General features: G+C 40.2%; 1 long non-coding RNA gene across 1 annotated transcript; it reads left to right on the top strand.

The window, feature by feature from the left end:
- Positions 1-491: 491 nt before the first annotated feature.
- Positions 492-15,729, top strand: LOC117503159. Its single transcript, XR_004558501.1, has 3 exons — positions 492-503; positions 6,679-6,681; positions 15,645-15,729. It is a non-coding gene; the product is annotated as an uncharacterized LOC117503159 (long non-coding RNA).
- The last annotated feature ends 772 nt before the right edge of the window (positions 15,730-16,501 follow it).

The following is a 16,501-nucleotide window of genomic DNA, read 5'->3' as shown; positions in this document are numbered from 1 at the left end:
AATGGCAGGAGTATGGCTAGGATCCCTATGTAGGTACAAATGTGCACGTTTACAGTCGGGTCCATAAGTAGTTTGACAGTGACATGATTTTTGTAGCTTTGCTTCTGTACAAAACGGTGGCAATTAAGATCTGCCAGTTGGAATATCAAGTTGTTTAACCCTTTACCTACTAAGGCTATAAATGGACGATTGGTTATAATTTTTTATTATAGCAATAAAATTAAGAAATAATGTTATATATTTGTGTGCTTGGGTACCCTTTTCCAAGAGTACCTGAATTTCAATTATATTACACCTGATTAACTATTTATACACATTATTTGTAAGTTTTATCATTTAAAATGAGCAAAAAATACAAAAACGAACTTGATTTTTTTTCAGTTTTTTTGTGAAAACTGATTATGTAAAGGAAGCTTGGATTTCACATTTTTAACAGGAAGCTGTAAGTGTTTACAATCAAAATAATTAATTTTGTGTGTCTAGAACTCAGAAGCAGTGCAAAAGTAAACATTTTACAAGGCGGAAATATGCATAAAGTAACCAGTTTTAAAGTGCAGAAACAAACAATATGAATAACAACAAACAAAGTACAAAACTATATATAAATATATCAATTATTATCTGTAATATTAAAATGTGCAATAAATCACTCATTTGATCACTCATTTTGTGCAAAATTATACAATATGAATAAAACAAAGTGTCAAACTATATACAAATATATAATCAAGAATCAATTAGATCTAAACTACATCAGTCAGTGTGGTACTGTTCTTAACAGTTTCTGTCTGGCTGAAGACAGAGGCCAATTTTACAAAGTTTGCACATCCAGCAGGTTGACCTCTTGCAACCCTTGCAAGAACGCCGCCCCTTTGTGGATCGCTGGCAAGTTGGGATTCCACTGCTTGTTGGCACCGGGCAGTGGCTTGTGGCTGATGGAGCCATCACACCCACACAAACACGCACACACACCTTCACAAATGACACTAACACCCTGCCTTTTCCTCAAAAATGACTACATTTATGTTTGCTGTCTGTCTCTGTACTTTTCTGTCACTTTTGCGCTCTTTTTCATACTTTTCCCTCGTTTCAAAAGTCACCGTTACCATAATATATGCAACATATAGCATACTGTTGGAAACCACGGGTTCTTGGCTTGCTGTCAGTGTTGATTTTTTTCAGATTGAGGGCTTACATGAGAACTTACGGTAATGAGAATCAGCGGCGCTCTCGTGTGAAACTTCCGTGTTTTTCCTCTGCGTTATGACGTCACAGGCTTACATTTACCGTAATATACCATATATCATCGGAAAGCCCTTTGTGTTAGCTTAACAATGCACTTTGAATCATTCGGATTGGACAAACTATGGCGGAGTTACGGTAAAAAAATACGCATATGGAAAATATGGCGTGGGCGCCATCGCCGTAGATAAAGGGTTAATGTATTTTCTCAATGCATTTGATATTCTACATGCCTAGACTTTTCCAGTGCGTAGGAATAAGAGAGAGAAGGAAAAGCAGAGAAGCTTGCACAGATTGGAGTTCATATATTTCAAAACAATATCGAGCGCTTCCGAATACAGATTCTTGTTCCAAATGTACAACGGCTCTGTTGCCTGTATCATCATAGTAAAGTGTAATTTTGGCAAGTTGCCCTATTGCAGTATCATGCAAATCAGAAATCTTTCTGCCCCCCACCCACTCTCTTAATTTGCAGTCCAAGTTGTCTGTATTTGAAGCTGGTCTGGAAATGTGACTTTTACATATCATTGATGCCATCTTTCATTTTCACTTAATGAAAGGGAATATTAAGGGGATACACAGCTTTGAGTGCAACAGGAGGAAGAGGCTAATAATAGTGTTTCAGTAGTTATAATGCATCACCATGTCAGCGTACTGACCTTTGAGGGTTTTAGTGGGCGGGGGATCATTATTCATTCAAATCAGCGCTTGCGAGAAAGTTTTGAAATGCAGAAAACTCAGCCACTGACAAAGCAGCCATCTGTGTTTGTGAGCAGCCCTGTGGACCTGCACAGATGCATTGTTGTGCATTTGTTCTAAGGGACAATACAAGTGTTGTTTATTGCTGCGGAAGAACAGAAAGCGTCGGATTCCCAGCGACGCCTTTCACCCTCTGCTGTCCTGAAGCATACTGTCTCTATACCAATGTGCAGTGTGTAGGCAGGCCGGGGCATAAAGAAATAGACAGACGTGTGTGCACATGCGCGCGTGCGTGCATGTAAACTGTGAGCCAATTGTCATATTATTTTTACAGTCGGCGTGGGTGGGTAGCACAGTGCCAGAGGGCAGCACATGTTTACTCAGAAAGAGATGGAGGCAGATCCTCTCTGCTCAAATCCACATCTTTTACTTTGTGAATTTCAAGTAGTTCAGCTCAGATTTACTTTACAGCAATGTTGTCTGTGGTCTGTTTTTTTTTTTTTTTTTCTGCAGCTCGAGCATACGTCAAAATGCAAAATCAGATCTCATGAATGAGTTGCTCCTTTGTTGCCACAGTGGTTGACCAGAATGACACTTCCATTAGAGGCTATAATGTTGGATTTGCTACTGATTATCACTGCATGTCAGAGAGGGTAAAGGTCACCAATACAACACACAAGACTACACAAGCAAGTTAAGACAAACATAGAAAAATCTAATAACAAGACACAAGGATGTGGTCTTGGTTGAAACATCATCAGGTCAGCAGAGCGAGTTTTAGAATTGGTATTAAAGTCATGAATCAGTACAGTGATTAAAATACATCCCACACTTACATGTGAGATGGCACTTGTGTTGGTTTTCTGCATAGCGCCACTTATTACAGTTTTCATGTCATATTTAAATTCCAAAGGCCAGTCATTCTTTACTATGAAATCAAAGGTAGAAAGAACTGATATTGAATATGAATTAATGCTACTGTTCAAGCTACAATGGAATCGGAGGGCATGTACTCCTGCACAAAGCCAAACAGTTACTTTTAATTTAAGGTTAGCCCCAAAACCAAATTCCAATACTTTCTCATCTGTTCACTAGGTCATGGCTTATTATCTAAATATGGACCAAAGTACAGTGATGGATTGACAATCATGCAATTCCAATCTCTCACCTTTGATCCGAATTGCTAAGCTTTGATTGTGATTGCTGAGCTTTGATCCTGATCAATATTTTATCTTCTGATCTTTGATCATAATTGTAAGCCTTTAAACCTGACCGCTGATCTTTGAGGCTGGTTGTTGAACACCTAACTGATCATTCCATGATGGGTGTAGTATGTTTTCATTCCTGTTTGTCTGCCATCTTGCTTCAAAGGAATTGCGATCAAGGGGCAGATCCTGACCTTTGCACGATTACCAAATGAATCACTTCTGATGACAGGATAAAATAAATCTGGTTGAGAGGTCGAAGTACAAAGGACAAACGGGATCAGGATCCAGTGATGAAAGATTTCTGGAAATTTCTGGAATTGGGGGGGAGTGGAAATTTCGGCAACATTAAGCAAACTGATTAAAGCAGAATGTTCTCAGAGTTGTTCCTGTCGGCCATTTTGATGTTTACTGGTTCTGGCAGCCAATCACAAGGCTTAGGACAAAGCAGTGCACTATTCTGGCCTCTTATTGGTTGGTTGCGTCATGTGCCTAGTGGCGAACGTTTCCGGGTTAGGTTTGTTTTCTTGGCGGCACGTCTGATTTAGTCTGTGGTCTGAATTCATGTTTGTATTTGTAAATTGTTTTGAAATGTCTCTGAGACACCACAGTGGATATTGTCTCACGTTTTAGCATCCGGATCTGAGACTGAAGGATAAATGTAACGTGCCACCGCTCGTCCACACAGCAGCAAATGAGAGGCGCCGTTACAGATTTGACTGTGAACGCTGCACCCTGTTGAAATTACAAGAAAAAATTCTGACCCAGCTTTTTTTTAATAATCATTTATACAGAAAAGCTAACACTCCCAGTGAGTCTTAGATTTTTATATCATGTTTCAAAATCTGCCATTGGGAAGAATTTACTTCAAATTGTCTCCATACAAACTGTAGCCTGCTTAATCTGCATTTTATGGTTTGTTCTGTTACCTGGGTGTGAAATATCCAACTGGAGGAAAAGATAAACATTTTACAAGCTCTAAAAGTCAAATGATGTGAAAAATGTTTGTCTGTCCTTTTGCACGACATAAATTGTCAGTATCCCAGAAATGCTGACGTCATCAATGGACGGAAAAATCCATGTTATTGCTTTTCCCATTTATACAAGTGAATAAGAATCGAATTTAAACACAAATCAGTGTCCCTGAGAACTAAAAGTGTTATTGTTCTTCCAAACTGCTCCTTTTCGTTCAGTGGTTTGTAATGTTTTGTTAATTTTGCTTTTCTCTTTTTCTTTTAAATGAATGAAATAAATCCTCAATAAATAAATAAATAAAAATTGTCAACTTAATGAACAGCAGGTGAAGCTTTACTTGGATCAAATTTTCAGTTGTTATAAAAGCACAAATTGCTGAAGTCAGATGTTTGGATAAATGTAGAGAGAGAACAGTCCAATGTAAATATATGATTTTTTTATGGAATAGTAATAACACCATATTCTAATCTATGTGACAGACTGTGAATTGTAGTTCTGACATCTTGCCAATATGAGAAAATATGGTTTTTATGACTAAAACGAGCAAGAAAATGAGACAGAGAAATAGCTCTCATTTAGCTTATTATTGCACCAGATTGCACCAAATTACATGTAGTTTTAACCGCTGTACCCCCACTAGCTGCAGCGGCCCCAATGTCATGAAGAAAAGTAAGATTTCTTTTAGTCCCCACCCCCCAGGCCACTTTCATCACTGAGGATCAAAGGAATGTATATAAAAAAAAAAAAATTCAAAGGCAAGAGCCAGTTATTGATCCCTGATCTGCAGCAAAACATCATCAATGTTGTTTGACCCAAGGCACAACTCTTCAACCAATTCCACTGAAATACATTAACTCTTTAATGGTCAACTCATCTGTTTGGTAGAGCATATTGATATCTACTACATTCTGTTGAAAATGTGAGGATATTGTCCTTTGTGAGGTAGTGCCAACAAAAAACAAAGAAACTAACAAACAGCAGCAAAACATAACATCCTTGATAGCGGTACAGTCACTGGGTACCCAAAATTGGTCCTATGTGTATTTTGTTAATTACTGTGTCCAGTATCAATCATTTTTTCTATTTAATTTTTATCATATTTAATTCTAATTTCTTCTTTATTGTAATAATATAATAATTACGTATATTTAATATTTTATTCTATATAATATTATATTTGATATTTATTATATATAAATATAATTTATATGTAATATAAATTATAATAATTAAAAGCACTCAGACGCTTTCAGGGTCACAGAGTGTGAGGATGTGACTGGGAGAGGGAGATGAGCCAGTCGCATCCTCAAGGCCAGGCTATATATCAGACGTCTGCTTGGCTCACTGGCTAGTTTTAACTTAATGAAAGGATGAAACTATAATTGAAAGTTTCTTGGTTGATTTGTTTTTACTTTCCTTGTGCCTTTATACAGGAGAGAAAAAAAACCCTTTGGAGAGCAAATTATAAAACTTAGGTTCATTGAGAAATTCTACGCCTCAGCTTATCGGCAAGGGATGTTGTCATTACCCCGGTGACTGGGGAGGGAGGCATTGTGTGGCATCAACATTTGACTTGTTAGCGCAATTACCAAACTTTCAGGAAAGGCATGTCAGGTCAAGACCTCCATCAAGTTCATAAATGGAAGGTCAAAGTCACGCACCAACATTTTATAACTTTTTCTAGGCATGATTGCTCTGGAATGGAGAGGCCTAGCACTAAACTTAGAGGAAAGGTGTATCAGGTCAAGACCTCCGTCATGTGACACCAAAGGAATTCTGCCACACAGGGATTTCACCTCCATGGAGGCTGAGGGGTAGCATTGGCAGCTGCCAGTAGTTTTTTTTTTTTAAACATAATTGTGTTGTGTTTTCAATAGCCACTCAAAAGTGTGTTTAAAGACATTTAAGGAAGCTTTTTTATGTCTTTCAGTAAGTAATCTTGTCTATAAGGTTATTATTTTTGTTTGAAATTTCACTTAAAGATTATTATTTTTGCAGGAAATTGCACTTATCAGTCTCACGACTGATATTTTATTGGTATGTATATATGTGTGTGTGTGTATATATATATATATATATATATATATATATATACATGGTCTATTAGATAATAAACCGACCCTTTTATTTATTTTTTTTACTTTTTTTAACTATATGGATTTGAATGACGTGCGATTACACCAATCATGCTTGAACCCTCGTGCGCATGTGTGAGTTTTTTCACGTGTGTCGGTGACGTCATTTCCCTGTGGGCAGGCCTTGAGTGAGATGTGGTCCCGCCCTCTTGGCTGAATTCCTTTGTTTCACACGCTGCTCAAGACGGTGCGCGTTGCTTTATCAAAAATTTTTCTGGACCTGTGAGGAATATCCGAGTGGACACTATTCGAGAAATTAAGCTGGTTTTCGGTGAAAAGTTTAACAGCTGATGAGAGATTATGGGGTGTTTCTGTCGGTGTAAGGACTTCCCACGCAGCGGGACGTCGTGCAGCGCTTCCAGGCGCCGTCGTCGGCCTGTTTCGACCTGAAAACATCCTAATTTAAGGCTTAATTCACCCAGGACGTCATGAGAGAACAGAGAAGATTCAGAAGAGGCCGGCATGAGGACTTTATGCAGACATTCCACTGCTTAAGGACATTTTTTAATGAAAGACGTGCGTGCAAATTCGCCGAGTTGTTTCCGTGACAACTTGGCAAATCTGTGTGCGCCGCAACAGGAAAAACACCTCTGTGTTGAAAACCATGTGTAAAATTCAGGCAGCTTTTGATGGCTTTCAACAAGTGAGTAACTGAGAATGTTTAACAGCTTGGGCATGTTCCAACTTGCCCGTTAAGGTTTCCAACGGAGGTGTTTTTCCTGTCGCGGACCCCCCGTGGTCGGGTCCGGCCCGACATGCGACTCTGCCCGCACATTCTTTCATTACAAATGTCCGTTAACAATGGAATGTCCGAATAAACTCCTCATGCCGACTTCTTCTGAAAGTTCTCTGTTCTCTGACGACTTCCTGGATCAACAGAGCCTGAAATGTGGAAGTTTTCAACTTGAAACGGCGAGACGCTGCCGCCTCGAAGCGCAGATCGCCGTCAGGCGCCGTGGGCCGTTACGGCGACTCTACCAGACCAAAATCTCTCATCAGCCGTTAAAATTTTTACCGAAAACCAGCTGAATTTATCGAATGGTGTCCACTCAGTTGTGCCTTACAGTTTTGAAAAAATTTTGATCAAACAAAGCAGCAGTCTCTGAGCCATTCCTAAACAATGAAAAAACAACGAGAGAGTGGGCCACTCCTCACTCAAAGACTGCCCACAGGCGAATGACGTAACCGACAGGCGTGAAAAAACTCTCGCATGCCCACGAGGGTTCAAGCATGTCTGATGTAATCACATGTGATTCAAATCCATATGGTTTTTGAAAAAAATAATAAGGTCGGATACTTTTCTAATTGACCTTGTATATATATGGAACAATAGATGCATATGCAGTGTGGTCAAGGTCCATTATTATGTGTGCACTCATATTGAATAAAAGAATAAGATTGCCATTTTGATTTAAAGCTGCATTTAAAGGATTTTCTATGTGGTCTTCAGTTCACTGAGTCTTGGTCTAATGCTGAAACTGAAGCTGGAAGATTCATTTATAGCACAGACTGACTATTGTAGCTGGTAATGATGTTTGTGGAACTCAGACTTCCCTGAATGTCAGAAGGAAAAGGAGGAGGGAAGTGCAGCAGGTGCAAGGGGGAAACCCAACTCCGCACGCCACTCCACCGCTTTATGTTTGCCAGGGAAACCCAAACCTTTGGTTGTTTTTCATCCTTCACTTGTTTATGTGTGAAGTGCCTGTGTAAGCTGGTATACCTGACCTCTGACCCCATGAGAAGGAGGCACTGCTGGCGTTAACCTGTCAAGTCGTCTGAGGTTTGGTGGCCCAATGCTCTGAGCAGCGTAACTCACAGCCCGAGAATGAGAGTGAGGAAAGAAAAGGGCTTGTTTTACTTGGAGCAGGCTACTTAACCCTTTATGACTTGTATATCTTTTTGTACAATTTACATCTGATATGCCCAAAAGTAAAGGCTTGCTCCTTTTACTCTTGAACCCACCTTACTTTCTGCAGGATAAGTCGCACCAGAGTATACTGTAAGTTTCACCTGTCATAGAAGAGGAAGATGAATTTTTTTTTTTTTTTACATTTTTTTTACATTTATTTCATTTTTATGTAGCGCCAAACAGTGATGCCGTAATGCATTACGAACTTAGTTTTCAATTTTCAATTTATTTTCATTTATATAGCACCAAATCACAACAGAGTTCCCTCAAGGTGCTTCACACAAGTAAGGTCTAACCTTACTAACCCCCAGAGCAACAGTGGTAAGAAAAAACTCCCTCTGAGGAAGAAACCTCAAGCAGACCAGACTCAAAGGGGTGACTCGCTGCTTGGGCCATGCTACAGACACAAATTACAGAACAATTCACAGAAACAATTCACAAAACTAATATACAGGATATGCTGTTGGTGCACAGGGCGGGAGGGTCTCCAGCACAAATACAACTCCCATTTCTGGATGGAGCTGCACCTTAACCCTCTGGGGCCAAATGCCGTCATATACGATGGCTAAGACCAAGCTGTACTAAATTATAAATAACTTTTTAATGATGTGAGATAGAAAGTTACTTTTTTTGCTGAAAGGTTAACTCCGCGGACTTTCTCCAGCCAGCCATTGGCCATCTTTGTACTCCTCATAGAAGCTATGTGATGACGTGCACAATGTGAGTATCCAATCGGAATTGGTTCACCATCACATGGTTTTCCAAAATCCAATCGTAGGGCAGATTACCTCACGTGAAAGCCAAAGATCGTTTTCAGGAGTGATATGTTTCTAGTTGGCCTGTTTGAATAGCCCCTGGGTGCTCCAATGAGTACATCCAGTGTGCCCTGTGCCATTACGCACAGCGATCAGTGAAAGCAGGAGCAGACGGAGAGCTTCTGATCACAATATCACATGCTCAAACAAAGAGTGTGTAACTATCAGGATTGCTCCACTAGTTTGCCTGTGAATGTTCCTGGATACCTCTGTGCTTTCTCAGCGTAAAGCACTGTTTACCATATCAATGGAGCGACGGGGGCGCTCCTCAGACTGTAAGGAGCCAAAGTGGGCCAAAGTGTGAATGATAGCGGCTTTAGAGCAGCACAGAACAGTCCAAAACACAGTAGAAGTAGACGTTTGTGTTGTAACCCTTTGTGTAATAGCAGACAGAAATTGCTTTGAGATGAAGATGAAAAACGCATAGACCATTTTTGTATATATGTTCAAAATGTGCATTTGTTGTTTATTGTTGAACCTTTTTGTTGTACAGCCTTTCACACATGGCCTCAAATTACCTTTATAAAGTGTCAAACCAGTTGTTTATTATAGTTTGCTGTGTGTTTTGAATAAATGTGTGTGGAAAATTATTTTCCGCTTTACTTCTTTCTTTCTTATTTTGATGGTAAACCTTTATTACACTTATAAACACAACAAAAGCATATATATTATGAAAGCGCAGGTTGTCCTGAAAAAAGAGACATAAAACTTGATTGTGGGATGCAGGGAGAGCTGTTAACAGCAATAATAAAACATTTATGCCAGATGAGTGAACTGTCAAAAAAAAAAAAACACAGAATCAGGCATCAGAAAGACAAGAAATACAGTATAATTTGCCAGCATTAAATACCAAGAAAAATGGGAAATACTAAGGTGATCGCCGGCCACTAGCCTTAAGCATCACTAAAAGACCCAGAATTAGGTAAAGTTGAGGCCGCGGCAAGCTCTGTTTCCTAATAAAATGAATTAAAAGAGTAAAAAGCATAAAACAAAACTATACTAGTATGCTAGCCATATGAAAGGGAAAATAAGTGCATCTTAAGTCTGGACTTGAAAGTCTCCACAGAATCTGACTGTTTTATTGACGCAGGGAGATCATTCCACAGAACTGTGCCACAATAAGAGAAAGCTCTATGACCTGCAGACTTCTTATTCACCCTAGGGAAACAAAGTAGTCATGCACCCTGAGAATGTAAAGCCCAGGCTGGTACGTGAGGTTTAATTAGTTCAGCTAGGTAGGGAAGTGCCAGTCCGTGAACAATTTTATAGACTAGTAGCAGAACCTTAAAATCTGATCTCACTGGGACTGGAAGCCAGTGAAGGGATGCCAAAATGGGTGTAATGTGGTCGAACTTTCTGCTTCATGTCAAAAGTCTGGCTGCAGCATTTTGAACCAGTTGGAGAGCCCTAATGCTAGACTGCGGTAAACCAGAAAATAGAACGTTGCAGTAGTCCAATCTAATAGAGATGAATGCTTGGATCAGGGTCTCAGCATCAGCCATAGACAGGATGGGACGAATCTTCGCTATATTTAGCAGTTGGAACAATGCAGTCCTAATAATATTTCTAATGTGGAGGTCAAAGGACAATGTAGGATCAAACAATTACCCCAAGGTTCCTCATTTGTCAGTGTGATGTATGACACACGAGCTTAGGCTAAGCGTTAACTGGTCAAATTGATGCGATGTCTCACTGGACCAAGAACCATCATTTCAGTCTTATCAGAGTTTAAAAGTAGGACCTTTCTAGACATCCAACTTCTCACTGATGCAAGGCAATCTTCTCAGGATTTTATGTGAACGAGATTACCAGCAGTTTCTGCATGTATAACTGAGTATCATCAGTATAGCAGTGAAAGGTAATCCCAAATGCCGCAATATGTGCCCAAGTGGTGCTATATAAAGGGAGAAAAGCAGGGGTCTAAGACGGACCCCTGTGGAACCCCAAATTTATGTCACTAAGGTTAGAGGTAGTGTTACTGTACAAACACAGTGAGAACAACTGGTCAAGTATGTCAGCCATGCAAGTGCACTCCCAGTAATCCCTAAATGATTTCCAGCCTATCAAGTAGAAAATGATGATCCACGGTATCAAATGCAGCACTGAGATCTAACAGCACCAGAACCATAGTGGTGTCTGAATCCATTGCAACCCATTTTGCCCCACTGGTAACAAGTCTTGCCAAAGTGTATCACTGTCATTTTCTACTCAATAAAAATCTCAAAGGTACTAATGCAACTTTTTCCACTTATTAAAAAAAAAAAAAATCTGGGCATAAACAGGTTCATCACTGCAGATTTCAAACATTTAGGAACAGATCCAGAGGTTAATGAGAGATTAATAATTTCCCAAGAGTGGGCAACAGGCCCTTAAACAGTTTTGTTGGTATAGGATCAGATAAGCAGGTTGTGCTTTTGAAGACATTACGAGTTTTGTCAGCATGCCTAGTGAGATACTATCAAATTCTGTAAATCTAGGTAATACCTCAGTAATGGCACCCACCTCAATAGCAGGGTGTAGTGGCTGGGTTAAGGCATGCTGAGATATGTTTAACTGAATGTCGTCTGTTTCTTCTTGACGTAATCCAAGAAGTTTTGTCCTGTAAAGGGAGAGTGACCTACAGGTGCTGTCCATGAAGACGTGATGCCACCGTGTCGAACAAGAACTTTGACTTATGCTTGTTTTGTTGATCAAATCAGAGTAATAGGTCACTTTGTAGCCAGTAGTGCATGCTTATAGCGTAAGATAGCATCACACCATGCAAGGTGGAATACTTCTAATTTTGAACTATACCATTTCTGTTCTAGACCTCTAGCCTTATGCTTGAGGTCATGTAAGTAATCATTGAACCAAGGGGACTGTCCACAAGACTGTCTACTGATCTACAAGATGTATTGTGAGAACCAAAAAACAGTGCACTCTAACTCATGGCATAGTTCCAAGTGGTTCTGTTACAAGTGGAATGCTATAGAGTGTGACGTACACAAATGTGACATACCATCTCTGGGTATCATTAATGGACCCTGATATCAAATACATTAAAAGAAATAGATGACTAAGTAGTAATTACATCTTAACTATAACTTAACTAGTGACATTCCATTAAACAGCTGATCTGCATCATTGGTATGTCATCTCTGGGGTGAAAGTTTTTGTAACGTACAAAAATATGATGTGCTCTGTAACAATAAATGAGTTGTACATGTTCCCATGCAACAAGCCTCACTCCAAGTCTTGTCCAAGCTGAGAGAGCTGTAAAGGGATCTGAAGTAATGATAATGATCCACACTCTAAAACTGTCTGGTATTCAGTTATAAATCACTGTTTCACCCCAATCACTACACCCGCGTCTTTTTAAATGGTCAAGCCAAATCGGTCCTGACAAGAAGCCTCATTCAAAATGTTGTTTTGTCACAGCAGCAACAGAGGCTGTTGGAGCTGTTTGTGTGTTCCTTAATGAAGCCTTTATCAGTGGAGCTCCATTAGCTCAGGCATGCAGCAAGCTCAGACCCGTCCTCTGCCAAACACAGCATGTCTGTGGTTCTGCTAATTACAGAGCGCTCACCTCACTGTAAGGCACATTGTTCTTGTAGAACTCACCTTCATTCATCTGGCTGCAAAAATCTTGGTTGAGGTGTACCAAAGCCACAACTGCAACCAAAAAAAAAAAAATCTCCTCCTTGTTATAAATGAAACCTGTAACCACACTAAGTCTAGAATCCTTAAACCTCATTTGATATACCAGGTGCATGTAATAAGTATTCAACCTTTAATGATGAAAAGTACAATCACTCATCTGGGAGTCTGAAATCCTCATCTCCTTCAAAGTAGTCTCCTTCAGACTGCACACACTTCTCCCAGAGTTTTTGACATTGTTGGAAGCACTTCTGGAAGGCGTCTTTTGGAATGGTGTTGAGGTGGGTCGTCGCGTTTTACATGATGCATTCTTGCGACTCAAATAGAGTCCCTTTTATTGTTTTGATCTTGCGGAACAGTCAAAAATCAGAGGGAACATGTCAGTAGAGCAGATCGCCTGACGAATCATAGGAGTGCTGTGTTTGGCCAGGAAAGCCTGAATTAGCTGAGCAGAATGGGCACTTGCATTGTCATGATGGAGCTGCCAACTTTTTGCTGTCTACAGATTCGTTTGTTTGCGATGCACAGCATCGTAAAGGTGATGTAGGACCTCCCGATAATATTCTTTGTTAATATTTTGGCCTCCTGGTGCATACGCATACGCTGGTCATACGCTTTCTGGCCTTACTTTTTGGCCTCGGTGTTGGTGGATGTTTTCATTGCAATGACTGAAATTTGGTTTCCGGGTCATACCCATAAACCCATGTCGCATCACCAGTGATGACAGTGCACAGGAAATCAGGGTCGCTGTTTGCGAGCACATTCTGCGAGATTTCCAGATGGATGGCACCTATCCCACCGCGCCCCAGTCCAGTCACGTACGGCTTGCTCACCGGGCCCACCCCCCCGGGTAAAGAGGTCTGTGGGCCCAGCTATCAGTGCCCAACCAAAAATCTACAGCACTTCCGTATCGCTTTGTCAAGGCAAGTAACAGACGTCATTACAAATTTTCCGTCAAAGTCAATGGGTGATTCTTAGACTACGGGCACTTATGTCCTTTGATCATACTGTATGAAAAACAGAAAAAAGGGGAAAATTTCACACTTTATCGTTATCTTTACCAATGAAAGTGTGTAAGAAGTTTGTTCTAGTAGTCTATGAGACTTTTTCACCTTTTTTCAGCATCATTATATGCAAATATTGCCGTTTTTGTGCTTGTCCCACACCCAGACTTTTGATCTTCAATGATAAAATGAATGATAAAAAAAACGTTTTTTTTCTAATGTTTAAAATATCTCTGAATAAAATATCAGTAATATAATCAAAACATAATTGGGGTATTTAATGTCATACAACTGTTGTGATTTTTTTAAATAAAATGTAGTTGTCCCACACTATTGCCGTAATTTCCACCACAACACTGTAATGTCCCTTTAAACAGTTTGTATGAAAGATGTTTGGGTAGTTTCTATGGAGATAAACAGTGACATCAGAGCACATGTATATAGCGCCAAATCACAACAAACAGTTGCCCCAAGGCGCTTTATATTGTAAGGCAATGGTGTGGTGGAAATTACATTTACAAGGCCAATAGTGCCCGTAGTTAAAGAATCACCCCAATGGCATTCTGAAAACAATCCCAAAGCAAATCATGTATGGTTAGCGGTCCGGGCGGAATGGACGTATCAGGCAGTGGACCCAAATGCTAGGGAGCAGGACAGAGGAATGATTACAAAGGAAATATATTTATTTATAAGAATAAAATAAAATGCTGTGCTGGGGGTGCCTCTAAAATGGAGAGATGACCCACCTCCTGGTGGTGAAAATAGGGAGCTGCAGTATCCCGAGCCAGTTTTGAAGGAGAACTAATAACAGGGGTGCAGGGACCAGGACCAGGTGGAACACTTGTCTGTGAGACCAGGAACTAGGGAAATGAAGACGCAACCGGTGAGTGAATGCACTCGTAACACTGAAGCCACCAAACAGTCACAGTTCACAGAAGACAGCACAGGATTCTTCAGAGGTCTGGAAATAATGTTCTCTTCTTAGGAAATAAGTTTTACTGTTCAGGAATCGTTCACAGTTCATAAATTATATCCAGAGATCAGAGGTCAAGTGCTGCTTTGTGACACCGTTCCAATTAAGCAGGTCTTAGACAGCTTGGTTCTTAACAGTTTGATATCAGAGTTCATACAGTTCTTAGGAAGAGTTCTTGGAACAGTTCTTTATCTGAGCACAGTCACAGACAGGAACGAGTGTGAACGGAATCCCACTGAGATGAGAAGGAACTTAACTGGCATGTAGCAGAGCTGCGCTCTGAGCAGAGAGCTGTAGAGTTCCAAAGTGGCGTTGCTGTGCAGGTAGCCAGGAACCAGGGCAGCGTGGGAGCCACGCATGAAGCATCTGGAACACCAGGAAAGACAGTTCACTCTAATACAGGAATTAGAGCGTTGGCCAGGTTACCTTGAGCTTAGCTGTGGAGAGCTCCGATGTCTTGGGTGTGTGGAAGCAGCAGGATGTGATCAAGGTCACAGAGAGGCGTCAGGCTCAGTCCAACTGGACAGTCTGGATCATGGAAGTGTCTGGTAAGACTCTTGAAGTCTTAGGCTTGAGGAGTCTCACGGAATGTCCTGTAAAATACAAATAAATTAACAAAAAATCATACATTGGAATTTCCAGATTTTTTTTTTTTAGATTATGTCTCTCACAGTGGACATGCACCTAAAATGAAAATTTCAGACCCCTCCATTATTTCTAAGTGGGAGAACTTGCAAAATCACAGGGTGTTCAAATACGTATTTTCCTCACTGTGTGTGTGTATATATATATATATATATATATATATATATATATATAATTTATGAAATTCTAATATCGAGTTGATTTTCTGCCACAGAGTGAGTTCGATTTCAGAGAATGAAATGAAAACTTCATCTGCACCAAAAAAAGCTATCACATCCCACCTCGTATCCTGGATTTCAGAGAACTGTTAGAGCGTGACGAAAGCAGCCTCAAAAGAAGAGACAGCTGCTATCACTACTACTACTACTACTTCTACTACTACTGGTACTACTAAAGAGCTCAATAGCCTATAGCCACCTTGACACTTGCACAAATTTAATCCCTGCACAGCCGCACAGTTCGTTGTGCCAGTGTGACCCGGTTTGTCCCGCTGGATGCCACTCTTCATGCCACTGGATGCCGCATTATATGAAATAATTGTTTCGTAGCGGATGATCCAGTTGCTCCCTGGAATTTCACTGAAGAAACCATATCTTATCGCTCCTGGAATCACAGAGAAATTATCTGCAGCTCCAACTTGTCTCATGCACGATGTGTGGCGGAGAACGGATTTGGAATCGTCTCAAAGGTAATTATTTGTAATATTTGTATTGTAATGGCTTTGTAAAACAGCTGCATTGTCATTCTCTCTTATGAGTTAATAATGTTGATAATGTATCTGTAACATGATGATTATTGTGGATGTAACATCTCATCGTTCAGATGCACTGCGCTGTGGCAGTGCGACACACTGGGCACAGTGTTTTTGAATAGATTCTGCAATGTTCATCTGTAGTTCACAAAATTAAAGCGTGTCAGAGATTTTCAACATTTCAAAATTTTCCTTGCGCACTTGCACGCAGCCACACTCGGCACACGCACAGTTTATAACAATTTGCAAGGAGTTGACTCGCTGACACGCCAGATTGCGTGCCAGTGCGTATATCAAATTTTTGCAAGTGTTAAGGTACCTTACGTCAGGCTCTGCATGTTAAAATATATACACAGACACCCCCCACACACACATATCCAAGTGTCTGTTAGTATATAGATGGTGTATTATAATAATCTGTGTGACTGACTATGGATTATAGGCCCATCATTTTGTCAATATGGGAAAATATACTTTTTTGTGACTAAAATTAGAAAGAAAATGGGACTGAG

Source organism: Thalassophryne amazonica, chromosome 2, assembly GCF_902500255.1.
Source record: "Thalassophryne amazonica chromosome 2, fThaAma1.1, whole genome shotgun sequence".
In the NCBI taxonomy this organism is placed as follows: Eukaryota; Metazoa; Chordata; class Actinopteri; order Batrachoidiformes; family Batrachoididae; genus Thalassophryne; species Thalassophryne amazonica.
The sequence above is the reverse complement of the archived record's forward strand: the minus strand, read 5'-3'. Positions and strand labels throughout refer to the sequence as shown.